Here is a 10,132-nt window from a genome sequence, read left to right as displayed (position 1 = left end):
AAAAAAGGCAGAAAAACCTCCTGTTCTCAGACGAGACTACTTCTCTCTGTTGCTGTTTCCATTCATTGCTCACCCACCACAAAGATACTGCTCCTATTACTTTTTTCATTCCCCCCTTTTCCTGTGCAGGATGCCACACACTCAGGAAGGAAGGAGAGGGAAGAGAAGTAATACTAATAAATTTCTCTGTAATGCTGTCACCTCCTTTCCAGAATGTTTGTCTGAGTGAGACAACTGCTTTAGAGAATTGATCCAAAAAAAGTTCAAAGAGTTATGTACACACAGATCTGAATTAACAAAGCATCTTATCATGTCTCAGCTTAAACCTGGAATAAGTTGCACTGAAGTTACAGGAACTCTCCGTATGTATGAAGTTTGGATAAAGTTCACTCACTGAATTTGGGGTCTAAGTTCTCTTCCCTACTGTATAATAATTTTGAAAGTAAAACAATACTCTTTTTAAATTACAAAATGAAAGAACCCAAAAGGGAAATTTAGCAGACACAATGAGTACTTTATATCTTCCCCCCTCTTCTCCATTTTAGATTTGGCAGGATCCTTCAAGAATAGAAAACATACCTTAACATTAACGAGCGTACATGAAGTGATTTCTCAAATGTTTTTGCTGTTCGTAATCTTTGAGCCAAACTGTTAAATGTCCTTAAACTCATGCACGTGTACAGTGTTCATGTCCACCTTCCCAATGTTTATCCTTAAGTATTTTTAATAAGCCAACAATGCAGACAGGATGCTGAAAGGGAAGAAAAAGAGAAAAACAAAACACAACAAAACCAAACATCCAAAAATCAATGGTATATATATATGACTTGGATAACCATGCGGTTGCAAAGATTGTTCTTTCTTATACGCATTTGCTCATGTGAAACTGAAGAACTTCAAAAATGTGGCCTTGAAGGATATTTTTAAAGCAGCTATTCAACTTGGACTGGTTGTGTGTGCGTAATTATATACATACATGGCCTGATGGTTATCTGACACAGCTTTTATTGCCAAAGAACACATTTCATTATTCATAATGCACCCAAGTCTACTATGCCCACTTGTTGGAAGTTATGTTGCTACGGTGCTTGGGAGCCCATGGGTGATAAATCTGATGCGTTATTCTCTGCAGAGCTAGAGGCAAGGTGATCTTTCCTGTTTGCATCAGCTGATTTGTTTCTCACTGAGAAGAGAGACTGAGGAATGACAGGCTGATTCTAACTTAGAACATATGCCAGGACTGATTTTGAGGTAAGCTGGGCAAGCTAATTTAGCTGGCATCCGCAGTGTGCATTTGTATGTAAGTGCTCAACAAATACTGTCATCTGCACAAGCCGTAGAGTGAAAACTGAGGTGAAGTTTTACATCTTTTCATCAAAATACAAGAAAACTTCCCAAGAGGCACTATTAAGTATCTTTTTCTCTTGAGGATAGCCAATTAAAAGCATAAGGAATTTTTTCCATTTCATTTGGGGACTTTTGTCTTTATTCGCAGTTCTAACAGTTCATGTGAAGGGAAAAAAGATATTTATTTGTGTAAAGACTTAACAGAATATGGATTTAATTATTTCTTCTAGGCATTTGAGGATTGGAATAAATCTCAAAAGTAATCTGAAAAGTAATAATACAGCACGGTCTCATGTTTCCACAACATCAGTTTGGGTTGGGTAGTTAGAAAGCATGGGTTGGCATCGGACCTCTCAGTGTGTGCACCTTGACCTCCACACAAAATATTTCACGTTTAGAGCTTCTCTAGTGCTTTTATTCCTAGCCCTCTGCATCATGGAATTGGTGAGATCATGGCCAGGGCTAAAATTTTAACTTCCACTATGAAAATGTTAATGCATTCTGGATGGAAGTTAGAGAATATTTGGCAGACTGACTTTTTAAGGTAACATGAATAGCGATGCCTGCTCAAAAATATCGTAAAATTCACGAGAGTAAGCTGAAGGGGATGACAGTAGGTGAGCAGAAGGGGAAGGATTACTCTAATTTCCTCTGATTGTCAGCAAAGAACAAAGCCCAAGTTGCTGAGGAGCTAAATGCTGCTGCTGTCACTGACTGCAGAAGTCCATAGGACCACTCCTGGTTCTGTTAATATCTTTATCAACGATGGCACAAAGGCAACACTATGCAGTAAATACAAAATTGTATCGTGTATAAAGCATTGTAACTTCTCTGATCTTCTCAATGAAACCTAACATTTCTCATGTTTTCATTTCTTAAAAATTTTTCAATACCACTGCTCAGAACCTGATTCACAGCTGATTTCCAGAGTCAGGCAAAACAGACCTCAAGCACCAATATCGATTCCTACTGAACCCATTGCTGTGGGCTGCTGCTAATAACCAGGTATTAGATCCAATTAGTCACCGAGATCTGTTCTAATTTTATTCCATTTCTTTCTATAATACTTCTTTGAATTGAACTGGGGAGAGGAGGAGGGGAGCAGGAGGGGCTCCAGGCACAGCTGGAGTACAGATCCTCCAGCAGCACCAGGCAGGAGGCTGCACTGGAGCAGGGCTTTACTTCAGCCCCTGGGAAGGGCCAACTGGAGCAGGACGTGGCATGAAGAGTCAGGAGTGGCAGAGAGGAGCTATCAGGGACTGACACCATTTCCCAGCCCCCTATGCTGCTTGGGGTCAGAAGGTGAAATGGTTGAGGATGAAAAGGTGAGGTTAGCATAGAAGAAGGTGTTTTGGATTTTGTCTTTATTTCTCACCTCCTATTTTTAGTTGGCAATAGATCAACTAAATTTCCGCAAGTCAAGTCTTTTCTGTCCATTACTTAAACTGTTCTGAGCTGACCCTGTCTGTATTTAAACCCATGAGCTTTTCCACCCTATTTTCTCTCCTTCCTGCTGAGGAGAGGTAGTGAGAATGACTGGCTGGGGATATGGCACCCAGTTAAGGTCAACCTATTCCATCTGCTTGAATGCCCAATAAAATTTTTTTTGTCTTTACTACACTTCAGTCTACAAAGGTTTATCACAAACATCAGCTGCTGATAATGCTTTAAATTCACAGTGATGACAATACAGAGACTAAGAGATATTGTGAATATTGTGAATCCATACCTTACTATTAGTAACAAAAGCCTTTAGTCATACTTTAATCTCAGTCACAAGAACTTGCAGGAAAATGCTATATATATAAAATGTCTGTGGTCTTCCTGTCTGCCAGTATGCGAGATATTGTGTTGGATGAAACACAGAATAAAGTTTTTTTTCCATTTGTGATAAAATTTTTAAAGATTAAGCTTGATGTGTTCATCAGACTTCCATTATCATGGATGAGCATACAGATAGATAAAAGGTCTCAGTGCCCATTTCTACTGTACAAAAATGATGAAGAATAAAGTACTCCAAAGAGTAAAGTCTTTGGAGTACTTGAGTCAAGAGGAAAAGCAGTGAGGATGGAGGCTTCGCAGCCTCTATGGGCAATCTGCTCCACTCCTTCAAGTTTATCGCAAATACCTTGAGGTTCTCTTGTTTCAGGTGTCTGCCCATTGCCTCTCATCTGGCTGCCCCTGCAGCAAGGGCACACTGCTGGCTTGTGCTCAGCTTGTCTTTGCCAACACCCCCAGCTCTCTTCCTGCAGAGCTGCTCCCAGTCAGGCAGGCACCAGCCTGAATCCTTGCTTACTGCCCAGGGGCAGGACTTGGCAACTGTCCTTGCCTTAATATGGAGAAATCAATAGTCTCCTACTGCAATTTGCGTGCAATTGCTGTATAATTCCTATAGCATTTGCTGATCATGACTGTGTGTGTATTAAAATACCTTATATGAAACTACAGAGATTTTACAGTGTCATTTTAGCTATGCTGTATTATTTAATTAACATGGGTTAACTTTCAAAATACAGACCTAAAAACTTAAAAATTGTAGTATGAATGCAAGAAAGTAAGACAGTGAAGTGAAACTAATGCAGAAAAGCGAATCCAGATTTGCAACGGATGGTTCATAAGGTCCAGACAAATGCAAGCAATTAATTTGAATATGCCAAAGGAGGTGAAATTATACTGTTGGCCCACGGCTCATTTTTGGTGGTATTTTCAGCTGTTTCATTAAAGAGAGTGTTTGTCCTGAGCACAGCATATCAGTACTCATTGGTTGTCTTTCATGGTATCCTCAGGTGTATCATGCCCCGGGAAAGCAATGAGCAGAGACATTAAAGTTCTGTAGAACAATCCATACATGTGAATCTAGATTTGTCTCTTTCAAAACCACTTCTAAGACCTTTTCAGTTGTTAATCAGTCTCCATATCTTATTGAACAGGAACAAAAAGAGGAAGAGGAAATATACACAGTATCTGCTCTTGACAAAGCAGACTGTATTTATTTGTTTAAGTGAGACAGAATCTCAGTGTCTTCAGTCTTTCTTATAGGCAGATTTAAGCAAACCCTCCAGGCAGGGAGCCATGCAGAGCATGCATGTTTAGGCACTGACTCAAAGACAGTGTCAAGACATATTAAGCTGAGTGCCTAGAAATAATACATATGAGATTATTATTATTTTTTTTTAAAGAATACTAAAAGATCATCTTGTGGCAAGTGTGGCTGATGATATGATACAGGAAGAAGACAAAATGAATTGTAAGCCATGAAAGGACAATGAGAAATGTTTCAAACTACTAAGTTAATTCAGCATCCAAAACTAAGTGCCATTTGATTAGTTGTTCTGAGGCAATTCACAATCTTGCATTACTGCATTTAGTCTGCAGACAAGCTGATTCAATCCACCTCCTTTCCATTAAGTGTTGTTTCTTAGTTACTTCTTTGCATTGAAAACTTGCTTAAATGTTTTTAGCAGATAGCCCTTTTAGAATATATTACTAGGATGGAGTGACTACATTGATTCCCCCCTTTTTTAAATATATGTATGCATCGACACATATTAATAAGTTGACACAAAATACTTTTTATTTACAAGATGAATAAATGACTTCTTGTTCTTAATCTTAAGCACTCAGGAGATTGCACTGTTTTCCTCAACTTTGAGAAAAGCAACAACTATAGGTAAATTTTAACAAATTTCATGTTGAGGTGAAATAATTTTCCTACTCAGCACATTGTCACTGATATTCCAGAACAAAGCATGCTTGTATCAGCTACATGTACCTCACATCTGACATACTTTGAAAAGCATACTAGGATTTAAAGAGATTAGTCTCAATAGATGGTGCTGTTGTGTCTCATACTGAGATGATATGCAAGTATTGCCCTTGCATCAAAGGTTGTTCCTCTGGAATGATTATAGACAATCTTCCAAAAGTATTGTTTAATTAAGAGTGGGCAAAAATGATTTGGTGAGGTGTTACATGGCTGTAAGACATGTACCAAAAGGAAGGAGGCTGTGGAGTAGGTCATGAGGTTAAGGATGAAAATGACTACGTGCAGGATGTATCAACCAAACTACTGAGTTAGAAATTAAAACTTCAGGTGTTACTTAGTAATCAGTTCTTATGGCTTTTAATTACCTGTAAAAGCATGTGACTGTGCCTTATTGATATCAAGTGATATGGATATTGAAATTATCTATTTGAATGACAGCTGTAGGTTAAAAGAAAAAGGAAATTGTACATAAGGGTTCTGTTGTTAAGTGCATGAAAAGAGTACTGTGCTAGACTGGATTATTCAATTTTCACTTCAGTACCTGATATGCAGGAGTCAAAACAGGAGATTTTCTTTTAGATGTGAAAAAAAAAGACCTGAAAGCATGTGTCTGTAAGCATAAGAGTTTTTTTGTTTTTCCTTAGCTTTTCTTAGAAGCATTTCCTCACTCGGATCTTCAAATTTCAGTAATGCAACAAACTAGTGGTATAGCCTGGGATTCATTCTGGTCACTTCAGTTATGTTTCCCAAAGCTATTTTCAGCTTTTGCAAAATAGATAGCAATTCCTGTATCCCACTGAGCCAGATGGGCTCTTAAAGTCTGTTTACAACCATGAGAGAGTGAAGACAGTGAGAAATATTGGTGTTCTCCAAAGAGTGGGAGGTGTGGCAGCTCTAAGGCTCTGGTAAACTAGGGCAGCATTAACCAACGGCCCAGGTCTGGGCTGGTCTTAATCATGTAAGTAGCCTACAGGATGGATAAACTGAAGGGATTTGCTCTCTTTAAAGCACAGCACCATCTTTAAAACAAAACAAAACAAAACACAGACTTAATTCAAGCAGCAGAATGCTGCCCTGCAACATGCTCCCAGATGGCAGTACAATCTTCAGACCAGGACTTCCTTCTGTTTTGTTGGTTGGTTGGTTTTTTTTTTAGGCAATCTCTGAAGCAAAAGCTGAGCTGCAGTGATGACTCAGTGCAGGGTGAGCAGAGAGACAGGCTGTCAGAGCCCAGGCCACAGACACAAAATCATCCATTTTGTCAAAATCCTCCTGGACGTGGGCTTTCCACCGTGGGGAAACATAGCTGAGACAAGCTGTTTGATATACCTAGTTTATTTGTCAAGAACATGTAATGGTTTAAATCACATCTGTCTTGTTACCACTCTCAGCCATTAAAGCCTCTTTTTGCTATGTGCTAGAAAATGTAATTAATCTCTTAATTATTTTTTTTTTTAAGGCCAAAGGTTTCACATAAAACCTTGGGCATAGCTGGTAGCCTCAATATGCAGCATTTCCTGTTGTGACAAATAAGAGAACTTATTATGTGCTCCAGAAGGTGATGTCATGAGATGACGCTTTGCTCTTATTGCGTATTTAGCATATCTTTTATTCTTATAAAACCATAAACAAATGTAGAGGTTGTGGTAGGAGAAGTACGTGGATATAGAGTCGTGATATTAACCTGAATGCTTACTTTCTTAAGTAGCATACATTTTCACACAGAAAAGCTGCTTTACAACTTGCTATGATGAAGATTCACTTGTTTTATGTTCATTCCCAGTAGATTGCAATTTAATCTGAGAGGAATGCAAGAGCATGGTGTTTTGACTTGACTTCAGTATTGCTGATGATAAGGGACAGAGGCTCTTGAAAAGGAGTCCAAGCAGTCAGCTGTTTACATAATACTTAAGTCGTTTTCTTGAACTGCCATCTAATTATCTGTATATGCACAAGACCATTCCAGTCTGCTCAGAAGTGGTCTTATGAGCCTGAATTCCAGCCTCTAAGCTCTATAAAATGCTAAATATGTTCAATTAAGTGGCTGCTGAAATGAGACTAGCCACAAACATTGCAAAATCTGTAATTAAATGATTGTATCTGAATCTGAGTGTAGCAAATCTCAAAGCCTGAAAGTAGTCTTCAGGATACATCCACAATTCTTATAGGGAGCCCAATGACATAAAGCACAATTTGCAAGTAAACCAAGTTTGCAGGTTCTTGAAGTGACTGGTAAAGCTGGCAAGCCTCATTTTTTCTGATTGTTTTTTGTAAGACTTTATACATCTGCCAAACATATTAAACTGATAATAGGGAGCCACTCCTCTACCGGAAAACAATTTTTCCCTGTGCACAACACAGAGAGAGGGTTTTTTTCTTGGGTCCTCCCTCTCATTCTGTTTTGGCTTGTCCCCACAGCTTGTGATTGACCCCTTCAACTACAGACAGAGGAAATGATAAGGACAAAAGAAACCCCTCCAACTAAAGTCATTTTCATTTCTGTATGCCAAATGTAGCATGGACTTGCTTCTTCCTCCATTTCAATCTATGGAATTGCAGGGTTGTTCTGCTGAGCCCTGGGCTTTTTTGACATAAACTTGTTGCATCCCATGCTGGAACTTTATATTAATAACCAGCCCCATCAAATGTCAGATGAAGGCAATCCCACCCACAGCAGTTACTCTGCCTGGAGGCTGTGAACTTGAAGAGGCAATCAGGAGGAAGCAAATGTCTGCTTACAAGAGGATATGCTGCCATTAGGGACTGCCAGTTGCACAGTGAGAAAGAGTAGGTTTCTACTGTGTTGTTTGCTCCACTGGGAGCTATCAGCAAGTGACGGTCTGAGCTCTTCTCTGGGACATCCCAAAGAAAGCTTCTGGTTTTTAAATCAGGTTTAGCTGAACTTTTTCTGAGAAAGAAGCCCCCACCATTCTATGAAAGTTCTTGTTTTCTACATAAGAAGTAAAACAATGCAGGAATACCTTATGAATTTCTGCTGAATTATGTTCATTATGTTCTGCACGTGATGGTTGTGGTGAGATGATGATGGTCATTACTTTCATGGATGTCCCCCATGGTCACTGCAGGCAGTACTGGAATTGACAACTGGACCTGCTTCTACTTGCCTAGCATGATTTAGGCACATGCGAGTGTTTAAAAGCCTCAGGAGCTCTCACGTGAGGCAACCAATGGCACTGAGGTATTTTAACCTTAATTCCAAAACATTTCACTGAGGTTGGCACTGTGCCCTCTTTTTATTGTGTGGTGGTGTCACAGATCATGCGCTTTTGTGTTTGGCATCTCACCATAATGAAATTCTGTAAATGATGGAAGGCAATCCTTACTTGTTCTGCTAGGATGTATTTGTACAAAGATATACAGTGTATGTCTTTCTTTGCCTGTTTATCCTATCAGAGGACACAGACTTTGATCTTCCCTTTTCTGTCCTCAAAATACTCTTTTGTTCCTTTATTGGAATTATTTTTAGGGCAGTTTGGTACTGCACAACTGCTTGCTTTCTTTCTTTCTTTCTTTCTTTCTTTCTTTCTTTCTTTCTTTCTCTCTCTCTCTCTCTCTTTCTCTCTCTCTCTCTTTCTTTCTCTCTTTCTTTCTCTTTCTTTCTTTCTTTCTTTCTTTCTTTCTTTCTTTCTTCCTTTCTTCCTTTCTTCCTTTCTTCCTTTCTTCCTTTCTTCCCAGAGAAGGCATAAGTAAAGGGAGGGAGAAGTGAAGACAAGGTACAAGTATATCCAAGAGGTGACTATAATTGTCAGGCTGAAAATATTCCATTTTAAATTAGTATCTGAGGCATAATTCATACAGTACCCTCAAAAATCACTGATGCTTTTAAAATGAAATGCCCACTCATATCGGGGCACTTTGTTTTTGCCTTGTTCATTTTTCAAAGCAGGTCTGCTGTGCTATCCATTTGATTACTTTATTTTGACAGCAAAAGGGAGGACTCTTTTGAATACGGAAAAAAAAACATAAAAGGTGTGAGTAACAAAGCTAGGTGTCTATCTCAAGCAAGCTGAATGTGTTAGGGCAGAGGATAAAATCATCATTTAGCTTCTGTTCCTTTTGTGCTTACCACAGGGAGGCAGATGTTGAGTCTGCTTGCCCGTACTGTCCCTACGGCGTCACCTGGCATTCGCAGGTGTGATCTCCTCAGGTCCTGGCAGGTGATTCATTTTGGTGGCTGATCCGTGACAAGTCACTGTGCAGGTGAGATGATTTAAATCCTGCATTGAGGTGAAAGTGTAATTCAGGCCATATGTCAGGGCTGTGCATGAGGAAGTGGGTAGGCAAGGGAACATGGTGGCAGTGGAGAAATAAGCAGAGTCAGCTGCAGAGATGATTGAAATTTATCCAAAACATATTGCCTAAGATTTTGGTAGCACCTCCAGTATTACTAATGGCAATGCCAAGAGGTTTGGAATTCTGCTGATTGGCAGCTGCACTTTCAGGAAAGGACATGGGGAGACCTTCTCATCTGTCATGATCTCATTATTCAGAGTGGAGTCTGACAGCTCCAAGGTTGCATGTGTATTAATCAGCCAGGGAGAAGAGGAAGCAAATGGTAATTCTATTTTGCAGTGGCATGGGGGAAGAATTATCATCCTGGAGTCTGAGCAGCGTAGCCCCTACCACTGCCATGTGCTCAGCATGCAGATGGCATTCCTAAATTCCTTCTGTCCTCTCTCCCGCTGACTGACTCACTCTTCTTAGGCCCTCTGTGCATCACAACCTTCCTTCTCAGAGCTGTCTTTGCCCTCCAAGCAAGGCTGAGACAGCAGCAGCAGTTACCTTTTCTGTGGAGTTCAGATGGTATCTGCATTAATTTCTGACATAGGCACAGTTGTGGTAGCTCATTGCTTCCACTCCTCGCCTTCCACTCCCAGAAATGGCTCACAGGGAGGAATCATGCCGGCCTCTGAAGTGGGAGCTTAGATGCAAGAACAAGATAACTTTTTTAGAAACAAAATGAATCCCAGAAATCTAGCTCAGAGAGCACTGGGAGTT

General features: G+C 39.8%; 1 non-coding gene across 11 annotated transcripts in view; it reads left to right on the top strand.

The window, feature by feature from the left end:
- LOC100550383 overlaps positions 1-10,132 on the top strand; it is a 145,749-nt gene that overhangs the window by 105,797 nt on the left and 29,820 nt on the right. For 4 of the 11 annotated variants that reach the window (XR_002113087.2, XR_002113097.2, XR_002113099.2 and 1 more), the window contains exons 8-9: positions 1,133-1,251; positions 2,251-2,352. The exons of the other annotated variants lie outside the window; for them this stretch is intronic. This is a non-coding gene — a transcript (uncharacterized LOC100550383). The remainder of the gene's footprint in view (positions 1-1,132; positions 1,252-2,250; positions 2,353-10,132) is intronic. 11 annotated transcript variants of the gene reach the window in all.

Source organism: Meleagris gallopavo, chromosome 3 (assembly GCF_000146605.3).
Source record: "Meleagris gallopavo isolate NT-WF06-2002-E0010 breed Aviagen turkey brand Nicholas breeding stock chromosome 3, Turkey_5.1, whole genome shotgun sequence".
Taxonomy (NCBI): Eukaryota; Metazoa; Chordata; class Aves; order Galliformes; family Phasianidae; genus Meleagris; species Meleagris gallopavo.
Note: the sequence above shows the minus strand (reverse complement) of the source record. Positions and strands in the feature narration are given on the sequence as shown.